Source organism: Haemaphysalis longicornis, unplaced genomic scaffold, assembly GCF_048455015.1.
Source record: "Haemaphysalis longicornis isolate Haplotype H1 unplaced genomic scaffold, Haemaphysalis longicornis Haplotype H1 scaffold_9, whole genome shotgun sequence".
In the NCBI taxonomy this organism is placed as follows: domain Eukaryota; kingdom Metazoa; phylum Arthropoda; class Arachnida; order Ixodida; family Ixodidae; genus Haemaphysalis; species Haemaphysalis longicornis.
In genome coordinates, this window is record NW_027526460.1 from 96,400,063 (window position 1) to 96,415,699 (window position 15,637).

At 50.2% G+C, this 15,637-nt stretch overlaps 1 protein-coding gene across 1 annotated transcript in view; it reads left to right on the top strand.

Annotated features, from left to right (window-relative positions):
• Window positions 1-15,637, top strand: part of LOC144151725 (uncharacterized) — a gene marked incomplete in the record, with an annotated part of 363,083 nt that overhangs the window by 245,399 nt on the left and 102,047 nt on the right.

Genomic DNA, 15,637 nt, shown 5'->3' on the forward strand with positions numbered 1-15,637 from the left:
GATACCGGACTCGTACACGTCACTTCAGAAAAAATTAACCGATTACGATTACAACTGCAGCCTCAAAAAAGTACCACAGATTGTAGGCGGGCCAGTTTGTACAGCCGGTAAAAGGCTTGTCTATAACACAGCGTTCGTACTCTCAGCCCTATCCTGCCCCGCCGGAGCGGGATTTGAATAAAACTACTGCGGAATTCTGAAGTCTTAGCCCTTCGCTTTTGCCTCCGACATGTTTGGAACGAGTATGTTTCGGCAGTTTTCGGATGTAGCTGGTTGAAGTTGAAATCGCTGTTATAGACAAGCGTTTTACCGGCTGTACATAACTGAGTTAGAAACAGCGCAGGAACAGGACGATAGGAGGATCAAAGCGCCGTGTTTGTGTGATTCTCCTATCGTCCTGCTCCAGCGCTGTTTGTAACTCAAAAAAAGTAACCGGGAAATTACTCTATAGTTATCGATTACTTCCCATGTCACTTTTCGTACAATCTTTTTATTGTGGTAGCGCATACATACACGTAAAGCGCGGCGTAGATAACGAGGCCGCCGCGAGATTGAGCGGTGATTGGTACACTTGTTTAAAGGGCGTTGATTTGTAGTATGAGTATAGCACTGACAACGGGTGGAGGTTACCAACACCGTAATTTGTACCGGGGCACAGGATGAAATTAGGATCGGCCGGAAACTCAGCGCAAACACGGAATGAAAAAAAAAAAAAAAACGCCGCGGAATTGCAGCCAAGTATTCAGGTAGTTTAGGCGTGCTGACAGCTGTCGTGCCGCCCTTGGCAACCTATTCGAACATGAATGGTACTTCGGGGAGACCCTTTGCCGTTGGACACTGCGTTGCCTTGATTACAATATGTAGGCTGTTCGAGGCGTCTAGAATTATTATTGCGTGATGTATAGATCGGGCGTATCCGAAAACAGTTGCGCCGTCAATCCGCGGACACAGACCGTCAGAAGAACAGGAAACGACAGAACGCGCGCGGGAACGGGACGGGACGTCAAGGCAGAGTTCCGAGCCGGCGGCTTATAATTCGCTGCGGTGGCGCGGCGTTCGCTCCGCTGCCTCTCCGACGCGTTCCGCCAGCGGTTCTATGCATTGTAAAATGGGGTGTGACGCGACTTCGAAGCCGTGTAGTCGGCAAGGGACGGTAGAATGAGAATAACGGAAATGAAGTGGCGATGCCGTCGGACATCAAAAGGGCCTACAGGCAGCCAATGAGTTGTGTTGCGGTTGTGGTCACCGTTGGCAATCGTGTAGAAGCATTACATGCCCCGGCAATTAAGCTATCACACTGTCGAGCAGTCACGCTCTTCTGGATATTCCATGGACTCAGTGGAATGTGCATGCTGTTGGGTGGGCACGTAGAGTGCACGCAGGCTATTGCGTGTACGGGAGGATGATGAGTGGGCACGCTCGATCAGGCCCGCTCGTGCAGGCGAGTTCGTGAAATAGCCACTCACGGCTTCCACTGCAAAAGTTCGGTTTCAACGAATGTGCAACGGCCGCATCTCCATCTCCCTGCGTCGCCATTATCATCATCATGAGCATGTTCCGTGTTTACTCACGATGAACAGCGCCCGGCCCCAGCGCGCAAGCCGAGCCACGCGCAACAGGTAGGGATGAACGATCACGGCCACGCGCCTGGGCGGTCACCGGTCGTCGCCGCCTTAGTCTTCGGCAGGGCTTCAGAAACCTGCAATAAATATGGGAGCCCACAGTTCCGAGTCGATGGCCCGTTGTTACAAATGGATTGGGACGACACACTGAAACAGCGCTTCGAAGCGTGTGGCATGGCTCTTTCGTTCCGCAGTTGGCAATTACAGCCTGCAGCGGTGATAGCAACGATGGTGATTAACGATCAGTGCGAGTAAGCGTAGTAGCCAGTGGAGCAGTTGGCTTGCGCCCATCCCTGGGAAAGAGCGGGAGAGAAAGAAAACATTTCAGCGAGTTTTTATGGTTCTAGTTGATTCCTAGTCCGGGATTTAGTGTTGCCCGAGCCGTATTCGGCCAGGTCACCAGAAGGGTCTGGTCCTGGAGTGTACAGCTGGTGAACAGTATCTTCCAGAGCTCAGGGGAGGAAGGGATAGGGAGGGGTGGAGGGCTAAGTAATGTTTGTGAACGTACGCTGATAAAGATGGCGTTAACAAATACAGCTGCCTTGTTAGGCGGCTAAACTGGAGGGCATCGAACCCGCTGTCCGGAGCTTGGTGGCTAGGATTCTGCACAGCGACATTCCGTTTCCAAGTCAATGCAGGCTGGGCTCTTCCTGTTGCACCTATCGCCGTCTTGTGGCTAGCTTGGAACACAGCCGCAATCTCCCTGATCAAATGCACCAACGAGCTGTCTGTCCGGCCTCCGTGGCCCAGCGGGCAGCACTTCTAGCGCTTGTAACCCGGATTTAAGTACCAGCAATTCTGCCTTTTCTTTTTGGGGATTTTTTTTTATTGCGGAAATGCTCCCTCAGATCAGTTCTACGCATTCTTTTCGTGTATAAGGTTAGTTCAAGTACCGCTTAGACCGGGTTAGCTACGAAGAGAAGCTTATCACAAAGTATATAGTTAAAACTCGGGGCCGCACCGGGAGTTCCCGTAGTGTACTGACCCGAAAATGATATGCCGATTCGACACAGGGTAAGCGTAGTTATATTTTAGATGCGACTGCATCTCATTCACTCGCCTTGTCCCTCCATACGGCGTTGTTGTTGTCCGTCCACATCCCTCCCCCATTCTCCTCGCCGCGCGAGTTGCGCTCTCCGCCGCTCACTCCCTCTCCTCTCCGATAGCGAACACTCTCTCGCGAGGGTCATTGGATTGGATTCGATTGGATTGGATTGGATTGGCTTGGGTTGGATTGCATTTGGATTGGATTGGATTGGATTAAAGTGGATTGTGTTGGATTGTGTTGCGTCATAGCCGCGGCAGGGGGTTCACGGCACGTTTCACGCGATGGGAGAATCAACCTAACGGAAACAACAACGGAACCCCCTATGCGTCGCATCTACACAGGGGATCCCGCGAGAGGAGGTGGGAGTAATTGTTTTTTTTTTCGTACCCAGGGTTTTTAATTTTAATTTCCGCAAAAAAGAGTCGGCCATTTCTGCGCCTCTCTTGGTGGTCTTTACCGCTCTCGTTCTTTGAATATGTGTATATATCACACAGTTTTTATTATCGGAACAGTCAGTGTTATCACGTCGGCTTTCCTAATATTTACAACGGAATGAAGTAAACCTGGCATTACATGCGTTCCGAAGGACGAACGTTCTGTAACTGGTTTTGTAATAGGCTACAACTTCTAAACCTTAGCTAGCGGAAGTAAAGACTATAATAGTAACACCTGGGGCAATAGGTGATTGAAAACGAATTTTTAATCACAGGTCCTAAAGCCGCGTATGCAGTCTTCATGTCCGGTGAATAGCGACGAAACGAAGAAAGAAAAGCAGGGAGGATGGAAAGGAAGAAGAAATGGAAAAACAGGAACAAAGAATTGAAAGAAGACAAGAAAGAAGGCAGGAAAGGAAGGCAGAAAAAAAGAAAAGGAGGAAGCAACGCAGGAATGGATAGGATGGAAGAAGTGAAAGATAAGAAGAAATCAGGAAAGGAAGGAAGAAAAGAAAGAAAGAAGGAAATAAAGCAAGCAAGAAAAAAAACCCAAATCCGAAAGAAACAAACCACTGCATGATCAAATCAGGAACGCAAAGTTTTACTCAAAATGAGTTGTTTAGCGGTGTGCATGAAGACATGCGGAGTACTATGCTGCATGCGATGAAACGCATCAGTTGAGTCCCTTTTGCGCTTATGCTGTTTCTATCTGCTCCCGTCGTTTGAACCGGTGAATATTGTGCGATATGAGGGGTTCCTCGGGGCGACCTAGCCAGTTCTCCGGCGTAAGCCACCACGCGGGCTCCCATGCCTACGGCAGCCCAGCGAGGTTCGCCGATACGAGAACACAGTAGACAGTAGTGCCGAAGCACAGCCGTTTATTTGGGGAATCCCAAAGCATGCGAGCACAGGGCTCGACGGCGTTCACGAATGACGTCGTCCGGGTCGTGATCGCGAACGGGAGGCAGGCACTCACGGCGCCCGACAAAGTTCCCACCTGAGATACATGTATCCACCACCGCCGCGATGTTCCGCCGAACCAGCCCCGACCGGGTGTCCGACGAGACTCTCCCCGTCTCCCTCGCGCACACGTTCGCGCCGCCCGCGCGCCTATGCCCGCACGGACCGCACGGACCTATGCCCGCACGGACCGGTGGTGCCATCTCTCGGGGGCGCCGACGAACCAGCAGAGCGCCGGACCGATTTCAGAGCACAAGCGTCTCTTCGGAAGCGCGCGCCGGCTCGGGATCGCGGGCCGTGGTTCTCCGCGATTCCCACAATATATACTGCGACCGTCGTTGCACACTACTAGCGCAACCGCGAGTGTTGTGCTAAAGGGACGTTTGTGCCATGTAGCAAGAATAAAACATTAAATAAATGCTCCTAACAGTTCTTAACCAGAAAAAAAAGTTGAGTTGCAACACTGATTTTTTTGGAATATAATATAAAGGTGATGACCAACGTTGTAAAATACCCGACACAGAGCAATAGCGGAGACGTTATGCGGACATTCATTCTTTAAAAATTTGATTATGGCCCGTTTTAGAGCACAAGTTTTAATCGCAACATTGACGCCGATCGTTGCGTGACGCTAGACTGCGTATAAAAGCTTCTGTCGACCGCTTTTGCTTTAAACTTTCAATGGTCCAAGCCGACATGCACTGCATTGCGTTTTTTAGGGGAATCGGTCCACCTTCGTGTTTTTAAGCATCGTGGAGCAAATACCCACTTCGACTTATATGATTTGCGAGCCTTGAACAGTGACGACTGTAATTTAAGCAATTTTTTTTTCATAGCATAAATCTTAGTTTTGCTTTATGCAGTTATTTTCTTGTCTATTCAGGTATGTGACGCTCGCCTCTACGGTAATGTTTGTTCAGCACGTGTCACTAACTTTATATTTCGATTACAGTCCATCTATTACATTTCTACTACATTTCTATTTCATTTCTATTACAGTCTGCCAGTATTTGTTGAAACACATGTCATCGCTGTTTTGGATGGAATGGATGCTCCGTAATCCGTATTTTGTCACATAACGTACGAAGAGTGGCTTTAGAACTGTGGACCAGCCCTTAAAGAATGCACTTTAAGGCCGTAGCCACATCCTCAGGTCCTGCTCACGTTCCATTTTGTATCATCACGAAGATTACATGCTTATCACATTTTGTTGCGTCCTCACCCTTCATTGCCAAATGCGGGTACCACTGTCCTTGCTTTTAAAGCATAGCTTTCTAGCTCTACCAGCCAACGGTTCTTTCATGGCGTACGGGACAAGAAACCCAACGCGACAGGTGCGATGGCCGGGGAAGGAAGGGGGGGGCGGTGGGTTTCACTCACGGAGCACACTAGAGATGGCGCCGCGAATTTACCCAGCGTTCCCCGCGCGGGAGTGCCTGCTCGCCGGCGGCGGCGTCGGCGGTACGACTTTGTCGTCTGCTTCAGCGGGGGTAGTTTGGCCCTATTTTGGTGCAGCTTCGCGTCCATTGCGCGGTGCCTTCGCACGTCTTGATTAACTTGTTCGACAGCACCTCCAGGGTAACCCGTACCCGACGGCATTAAGTGGTCGCACGGCAAACAAACGTTAAGGATTGGTTTGCAGGGCGGGAAAACCAAGTGTACAAACCCCATACTATCTGGGGGGCCGCTAGATCTAGCCGCTAAATAATATCTGGCCGCTAGAGAAACACTACCTTTTGCGCACTGCTTGCCACGAATGGGACCCCGTTTTCTAAATTGGTGATTACCAATTCGGCTGTGTTTTAACAGGTATTACGAAAGACTAATGGAGCAACTGGTTCTGACAAATAGCGATTATAAGAGTTCCCTCAGCTTTCTCGCAATTCTCAAGCTTACTAAACTAACTAGTTTAAATCGGTATAAATGGGAATCACTAAACTCACATGCAGAATTGTTTCGGTGCTTGCGCTTGTGTCGCGCGGTGGTGTAGCCCCGAGCTAGCTCATCAGGATGGCTAGGTTCCGCTGTCTGACCTTTCGAAAGACGCTCCTCTCCGTTATCTTTCTCCCTACTCACGGGCGGGATACAGCGGCAGCGGACTAGCCCGGCCGTGGCCGACGCTACTGCGTTCGGGACGCCGCCCCCGCGAATTCCGGGTAGCGGCTGGCAGAATCTCTGGTTTCACTCGTTGTAGAGCCACGTGTGTGAATCCAAGTGACGTCGCATGGGCAATTGTTGTGGGTGTCGTTTAAAGCCTTGCTTTCCAACCGCCTTCACAGCGTGGATTGGAGACATTTTTTTTTTTCTCATGCTGCCGTGCCATTCGAGTGTACGCGCGACAGCGTGGCGCCAGCGTTGTTAGGGCTAACAGTGCCTCGTTGTTACGTTATAATATAACGTAACTGATAATATAAAATAATATCAACACTGTAAAACGAAGCGTGTTTCCCTCAGCCTCCTCTATCACTATCCTGTCCTCTTCATATTACGCGGTAGCTTGCGCTTCATCGATCACAGCTTCTCCGACCGCCAAGCAACCACGAACGCCTGTATTTCCTGACGGGAGGCGATGGTTGGTTATTCAACATCCTTTGAGCGCGGCGTAATGCGGCCCAAATCGGCGCGTCTTTAAGATAAAGCAGTGCCGTGCCGACAGTACGGCAATTATTGTCCCCGTTCGTTTCCCGCATAAAATACCCACTGGCGTGCGTTTGAAATGGGGAAGGTGTACAGGTGCTGTCAAAGGTAATTGGAACACAGTCTCGCAAATTCACAGGAATTTCTTCTTCCGGAAACTGCCTGGCTGCATTGGTGTGCGTTTAAAAGAGCTCCCCCGAATAGAAAAAGCTTCCCGTAAACCGGTAATGGTTGTCATAAAGTATAGTAAGACTAATATATTTTTTGATATTTACAAATCCTTGTTCCAATAACTTATGACGGTAACTGCACAGCCCCTAAGTTCGCGCGCCCTCACAACCCTATCAAAGAATAAAGAAGCTTGATTCCTAGCCCAAACGTTCTACGTTTGTGTTTCAATAAAATTCGGGGGAGTTTTCACTCACGCGCAAGACTTGAATGGCGAAGCAGTTGTAGGGGATCATTTACGGACACAAAGTTGAGTTTTAGTATCATTGTGGTGTCGTGGTTGACGTCGGTGGCATGGCATTTCAATGACCTTATGTTGAGCAAGGCCAGAGGGAGCTCGTCGTTTTGGTCGACGCTTTCGTACGCCACTCAGCAAGCGCGAATTAGGGTCTCTAGCGGATGCTTTGCACGCCGAGCCTCTCGAAGCAGAGCGGCCTCTTCCTCGGCCGTGCGAACTGTCTGCGGCCGGGCTATGTGGAGTCAGCGATCCCCTACAGCAGCTTGCACATTTAAGTCGCGACTCTTCTACGGTACAGAGCGCATGCGCACGACGGCACGAGGACGAACGGATCAGGGGCGTACGCTGTGACGTGTCTCCCTAGTTCCGAGCAAGTGTGGCCACGATACGACGAACGCTGGAGTGTTTTTTGTGGCCAATATTCGCCAATCTCCCTAACTGGGTATGTTGAGCTTGACGAACGTGCGCTCGAGGCACGCGTGCACGAGAACTCGGCGTTTTCTTGGTATTTTTAACTGCGGACACCATACACAAGCGATTCGTTAAACACCTTCGCTGTTAAAATGCATTACGCCGCCAACCAACACCAGTCGTCTCAACAAGTATTTCAGTATCATCAGTAAGGTGATGAATTGGGCTAGTTGGTTCTGCATGTTTGAAAACTGCGCTTGAGGTTACTAAGGACACACTTGCTGTCCACGTAGTCCGTTTGTATTCCTTTCAAGTGTGCCCTTAGTAACATCAAGCGAAGTTTTGAAACAAGTATTTAAGTATTTCAGAGTTTGGCTTTCCGCATAGCTCTCCCGTTCGGTGGTGAAACTGGCCGCGTGTCGGAGGAAGGTGACGTATTTCCGGCGATAGTCAGAGGCAGTTTTGAAGGTTTAAACTACAGGACGGAAAGTTTGTCTTATATTACCGCGATAAAAAAACTACGTGGGGAAGTACAATCAAACTTTTATGTCTTTGCGCCCTCACCATATTGAATTATTTAGGGGGTCACATCGCGAGTTAAATTTATGCGCGTTGAGCAAGGCGTTATCACTTCTATTTGTTATCCGGAATCCTATTATGAGCCGTCTAATGTCGCAAGATTGATTAGGTCATTCGGAATACAGGTGTTTCAGTATTAATTTGGCGATATCTAAGCTGCTGCACCGCCTATGTGGCAAAGGAAAATGAAACTAAGATAGTTTGAAGTAACCTGTACAATGCAGGGCGGCAATTCTCCCAAAATATTTCTTTTAGACTTAAGTACACCACGTACGTGATTAAACTCTTTGTACGCTTTTAACTGTATGTGTTTAAGGTTTCCATTTTTCATTCAGCAGGGGTCTAAGTGTAGTCGTTAAAGCCGTCTTTTGCTGACCGTTTCGATGCTTACTTCATAGTTTCGCTAAAACCTGGTTATCACTTGAAGGCAACTGTGATACTTACGTTACACCGCATTGATTGATTGATTGATTGATTGATTGATTGATTGATTGATTGATTGATTGATTGGTTGATTGATTGATTGATTGATTGATTGATTGATTGATTGATTGATTGATTGATTGATTGATTGATTGGTTGATTGATTGATTGTGAGGTTTAACGCGCCGACGCTGTGCAGGCGATGAGGCGCGCTGTACTGGAGGGCTCCGGATTAATTTCGACCACCTGGGGACCTTTAATGCGCGCCGAAATCTCGTACACACGGGCGTTTTTGTTTTTCGCCTCCATCAGAAAAGCGGCCGCCGCGGCCGGTAATCGAATCCGCGATCTCGTGCTCAGCAGCGCAACTCCTTAGCCACAGAGCCACCGCGGCGGGCCGTGACACCGCAGCTTCAGAGGCGAGAGAACTGCCTAAACCCGCTCACAACTGTTTTGTTGTTCGGCTTGAAGCAGCACAATCCGTGCTTCATTCACAACGGCTCCTAAGCGCACATTAACACGCCTGATGGTGACAGTGCGGTGTGCAACATTTTCTCCAGTGACAAAAAAAAAAAAGGTTACAGGAAAGCTATATATATATATATATATATATATATATATATATATATATATATATATATATATATATATATATACACGGGAAATAGAACTCTAAAATTAAAAATCGTGTGCGTGACTCTCAGTGCGTTCGTGATGGCTGCGCGGCTGTACACAGCTCAGTGCTAGTGTGTTTTCGCAGCCAGCGGGAACACTCAGTTTCCTGTTTATCATCTGATCTACTCATTACTTAAACCCGAATTCGTGCCTTATCAGCTGTTGGAGTCACCCTGTGTAAGCCGTCGGCAACTTTCGACCGGATTAGTTTGCCGTCTCGAAAATGGGCCGCACCTCTGTTTGTTTTATAACGCGAAGCGTTACTTTCTGCTTTTGTTCTGTGTAATGGCGCGGCTTCATTTCTGTCACGTGATGTGGCGCAAGACTGAAGCGTGTGTACAAACATGCACGAACCCCCCGGGTATTTACTATGCGTAGAGCGACGTCACCCGGTGACACGAGTATTGCCACCCGCAACCGAAAGGCAAAACAGCTGTATTGCGTTTCAAGGCTGATTCTTCTTTTTCTGGCTGGGGAAATATGAGGTTTTGGTTGCTAAAAATTGCTTTCACGTGAGCCTGCGCTTTACTCGGACGGAACTGGGAAAGAACGGAATTGACTCAAAACACTGCGCGCGTGCGTGCCTGCGTGTGCACTCAGGTTCAGTCCTCGTCACCGGTCGCTACTCCCTTAAAACTGACTTGGTGATGACGTCATACACCTCGGCTTTAGTGACAGCGCTGAGTTAGGTTCCCCCGTGTAGGGTCCGCGCCCGGAACCGATGACATCACTAATAAGCTGATCGCAAACCTCGGCGACTCATCCATAGCAGCGCTCACCGATTACCTGAACAATGTGTGGGACAGAAGTAAGCTCCCTTCTGTATGGAAACATGCCTTGGTCACCCTCATCCCGAAGACGGGCAAAGAGCTCAAATGGGAAAATGTTATGCCCATCTCACTAACACCATGTCTTGGCACGCTACTAGCTACCAGCACATATACCGTCATGGTAGAATTCAGACCCGGCTTATCTGCACAGGATGCGGTGCTGCAGCTGCAACATCAGGTAATTGAAAATCCTGACGCATCCCCTTTCGATGCGCGGGTCGTCATGGGGCTGGATCTGACTAAGGGGTTTGATTGCGTGAGCAATGCTACTATACTTATCAATCTAGACGACCTTAACATTGGGGCCAAGACATATACGTACATCGCGGACTTCCTTTCGCAAAGTACCCCTCAACTAAACGTCCAGGGCATCAAATCGGACTCCATAAGCCCGGCCAGCAGAGAGACACCACAAGGCTCCGTGCTCTCCCCCTTTCTTTTCAATGTTGCCATGCTCGGGCTGCCTCCTTTGCTCGACCAGATCCCCAACGCCCAGCTCAGCTTGTACGCCGATGACATCACGGTGTGGAGAGTAGGTACTAGGTGGTAGTGTCGAGGAGATACAGAACAACCTGCAAGCGGCCTCTTATGTTGTACATACATACGTGCACGGTGCAGGTTTGGCCTGTTCCACGCAGAAATCAGAGATCCTTCTGTACAACCCATCATTGCCGGGAAGAAGGTCATTATCTGCTCCAGAGATTCAGGTGTTCCCCCAAGGAACTGTCATCCTTAAAACTGACTGCATTCGCATCCTGGGTCTGCGTATCTACGAGAAAGGCACCAACACAGTAAACGTTCAAGCACTGAGCAATGCTGCTGCCCAGATTAGCAGGTTGATCACCGGGATCGCAAACAAACAGCATGGCCCCAAGGAGCACAACTTCCTCGGTTCGTCCCGCGCGGACCTTTGTTATCAGCAGAATTACGTACGTCACCCCGTATCTCAAGCTCAGAAGAGTGGAGATAGAAAACATTAATGGAACTAATCAAAAAGCCACCAAGGCAGCAGTCGGCACCCCTATCAGCGCAGCCACAGACCGGCTGGCTGAGATGGGCATCGATAACATTTTGGACGAGCTCATCGAAGCCCAACATACGGCCAAATACAACCCGTTAACAGATACTATCACCGGGAGAACCATCCTAGGATCCCTGCGCACTCCTTACGCCCATCAAAGTGGACTCAACATATATATAGTTTCATACTAATATATACTAACGGGAAATATGGCGCTGCAATCGCGGGCCGTCGTGGGCGCCTTAAAGGGACACTGAAGTGATATGTAAACATTGCGGGATTAATAGCGCAAATTGTAGTCCGGAGTACCCAGGCCATGTTTCGACCACTCTGGGCGCGTTTACGCGATTTTATTTAGTAGAAAAATTAATTCGAAAATGCTGTCCTCCTCTCTTTACGCTCGCCCATTTTCTGTGGCGTTTTCGTGTGACTTCGGGGGGGAGCCGAGCTCGCAACTGGCTGCGCTACTGCACGACTCCCCGGCTTTCAGACAGAATCAGTCGGCCCAGCGTTTCGTCAGCCGGCCGCCGACGGGTCGTCGCAATTCGTTCGCTCAGTTGAAACAAAGCCAGGACACGTTTGTGAATGGAAGAATGTGCCTTTCTTTATTTGGTTAGTTTGTACACCGTATCTAGCTCCAAGTCAAGGTTGCTTCACACAAGCGCTGCACAAGCGCACATGCGACGCTTCGCTGACTGGTACGCCAGTAGGAAAATATAAGGCCTCTTGAAGGCGTGAGAAAAGTCAGCGAAGTCAATATAGGTACTAAGGAAATAAAATCAACTGATATTTTTACCGTACAGCGTAAAACTAGGGTGCGGGAAGCACTTTTTTGCGCTGGGCGAACAAGCACAGCGGTCAGCAGCACGACTACGCATCTGCGAACGCTTTTCCGTCTAAGAAATGCAATTACTAGACGTGATATATTGTGGAAACTTGGGGGATGCTTACTGCACGAGCGCAAAACAACAAATAGTCACCTAAGCTGCTTGAAATGCCGAAACTAAATAAAAGTGTAAAGTGGTTATACAATATGTACCTTATATTACCAGGGTCAACAGAGCCCGCCCCGTGGCCGAGTTGGCTGGAGCGCTTGGTATGTCGTCGCAATTGTTTTGCAAGTCGCGAGTTCGAATCCCCGCGGGTACGTGCTTTCTTTTTTTATAGGTTAACTTTTTCGTTCTCCGCCGATGTTTTCTATACTGAGTTCACCTTTTTTTGGGACGCAACGTTCATTGCTCCACGAACTAGTTCACAGAACACGCGCAGGCTGGCACTGGCGCGCTAGCGAGTTCTCGTTGGCGTGCTGTTGCCATAAGCACCGATTGATTGCGGACAGTGGGCACAGGCCACAATCAACAGACCCTTGGCCTGGTGCGAACACGCTTTTTACGATACAGGCATGAGTGAGGCAAGCTACAAATATGGGGGAAAAGCGCATGACATCTGAGCGTCTGCGCGGACGCGGAGGGCGTTCATGCACTGCGTAGGCCTCGGCTAGTGAATGCTACGATTCCAAGCCGTCCTGGGAGGCTTATCGTACGCATTTTACAGCCGACAACATGGCAGAAGCGCGGTACGATGATTACTGAGATATTGAGAATGCCCATCCAACAACGCCATCGGTTGTGTTTTACAGAACCGAAACCGAAACCGAAACTTGTTTAATTGCTAACGTTGGGCATCGTCCAATCACGGTGCTCCCTCCTCGCAACGTCACAGCGTTAGTTGGTGCGGCCGCCGCAAACCGCGCATAGTAGTTTTTCTTCTTTCGCGCTGTGTAAAATAATTACCGATTTGTCAACCGGATAAACGATGAAAAGTGTGCTAATTTGAGCCAGTCTACGCAGTGCAAGCTTGACAAATTCACTTCAGTGTCCCTTTAATTGCAGCTAGCGACGTTCCTCGCCTACTTGGCTAGCCACAAGGCTTCTTTTTTATCTGGAAGCCAAAATCAACAAAAAAGGGTCACATCTTTTTATTGTTCATGTTGCATGAAGCTTCTAAGTAATTCCTTACAAATAAATCTTTTTGAAGGTTCAATTTATTAGTAATGAAACAAATTTGATTATTCTTCTACACTAATATTGCTGCTTTCTTGCAGCCAGAAGCAACTTTTCAGCCTTTTCATGAGCCATGCCAAGGACAAGTGGAACGTGCGTGCCCGATACACGACGGAACGCTCGCTGAAGCGAAGTTCGGACAGTGGCGCCACATTTCCCTCTAGTATATATTAGTATGAAACTTATGGGACGCACGACCACTTTAATCGGGAAATCCGGGTACACATCAGTGTGGCACCGATCCCCCGCGACATGCATCCATCGCATCACCGGTAGCGCAAACAAGCTAAGGCCATGGCGGTACAAAAGCAATGCCACTGTAATTCAGAGGTCCGCTGCACGCAGACACGGCGATGCTACTCTGGCTGAATCGCGGTAACGGTAGTGGTGGTTTCCATCAAGGCAATGCGATACCCTCTTGTTCAATCACCACGTCCCGCCCAGATGCGAGAAAACAAGTGGCCATCGCACTCGCCGTCACGGGTATACGGGCCAGCATCATTTTACCAGATTCTAAGACCGCTCTGCAAAACTACGGAGGGAGAGTTTCTACGGCAGCGACGCATATACCCGCTCTGAGACAACAACAAGACAAGTCGCCTGATTTGGACACCTGCGCACTCGTCCCTCCCGGCGGACGAAATGGCACACGAGGCAGCCCGAGAATTCTGCAACCAGGCTGACCTCGAGTCTGAACAGGTCCTGTGATGGTCGGGATTCTCAAAGTGACCCTGGGTCCACACTGGGCTTGACGAGATGGAGGCACAGATACAGGGAAGCCTTTACATAGTATTTAGTAGGATCAACTGGCTCGATCTTGCTTACGACTCGGCGTCGCTGGGCGGCTTCAGCGTGATGCGGCACGGAAGGGCCGGACGTTCGCCGCAACCAAGCTGCTGCGGGCTTGAGCGTGGAGTCCGCCTCGGTCACGGCGCTGTGGCTCGGGCTCGAATGAAGGGCCTTGCGCGATGAGGCTGCTTTGGCTGGGGCTCGTACGAAGAGGCGGCGCGCACGCCGCGATGAGGCTGCTCCGGATCAGGCTCGAACGAAGGGCAGAAGTCTGACGCGATGAGGCTGCTGCTGCGCGGGCTCTAACTGTGGCTGGACGTCGATTGGCTAAATGTGGAGGCGGGGGTCAGACGCCGCACTGGAGCGATGGCTAAACTCCGGAGCCCAAATCTCCCCTGTCTTCTGCTTAGCGCTTCTCGCGACTCGTGTCGTCCGCTCCCCGGATCGCTGTCCCGAGTTCTCTCTCCGCCCTCCCCACTGGCCGGCCTCCTCTTTTAATACCTTTCGTCTTTCTCTTCCACTCCTCCTCCCCCTCCCCCCCCCCTCCCACGCCGTCATTGACCACTGTCCCTTCGTGTCCGCCGGAAATGTGAGGCTGCCACAAAAAGAGTTCTTATCGTGGGGGTTCGAGTGGCGTCTTAAAGACGGTACCAAGATGCCCTCTGCAAGGTGAGGCATTGGCGCCTCCCAACTCTCTGGTCTGTCCGCGTAGGCTCTCGAAATTCCCATTGCTGGCCCGGTGACACCGTCCCTGTGTGGCACGCGCTGGACCGTTTTTCGGGAGGACCACAGACGGGTGTCCTGTTTGTAATCCCGCCGATTCTTAGAAGTTCAATGCACACATCCGCACACACATACACTGGACTAATACGCCCTGTACAAGATTAGAACCCGCGCTAGTGTCTTTTAGAGCCGGTTCCAGACATTGGTGGCGCCGGCCGGATGACACGGTACCAGTATGGCGACATGCGCAGTTTCTTGGGGCCAACCACCTACCGAAGTCTTTTAAAAACGAACATGAGCCGTCACAGTCCCGTCTCACACGGGGTGGAGGGATTGGCTCTGGACATAATGGGAACTACCTAACACTATAGGCTGAGTCGTCAGAAACTTCCGGCAGCTCACGGATCGCTTACAAGAGGACAATAGCCTGACGAAGGCTGCTTTGCCTCCCTATGCCATCGACAGTACATAGAAGGACATGTGACACGTGCAAATGGTGCGGACTATCAGTCGCCTCACTTGCGCACGTTGTTTGGGCCGGCAATCGCAAACGCCAGCCCATCAACCCCGGATTTCACATCACTAATTACGAATAGTGGTAGGCCGCGCTGCTGAGCTCTGTCCCCAAAGTACAAGTTGCGGACGTCCAGCTGGCGGAAGGCTGCGCCAAGGACCACGGGCTCCCATGGCCGTCTTCTGACGAAGCACCCACCGGCAACCTCCCTTTCGGGTGGTTATGCTCAGCAAAGAAGACCAATACAGTTTCTCTCTCTCTTCTCTAAAACTGGCTTGCTAAAACGCGCGCGCGCTCGCACGTATGCGTATTTTGTGTGTGTGCGTGTTAATTGATTCATTTTGGAGATTAACGCGCCAAAGCTACGCCTGGGCGAAACCCGCCGCGGTGGCCAAGGCGTTGTTCTGCTGAGCACGAGGACCCGGGTTCAATTCCCAGCAGC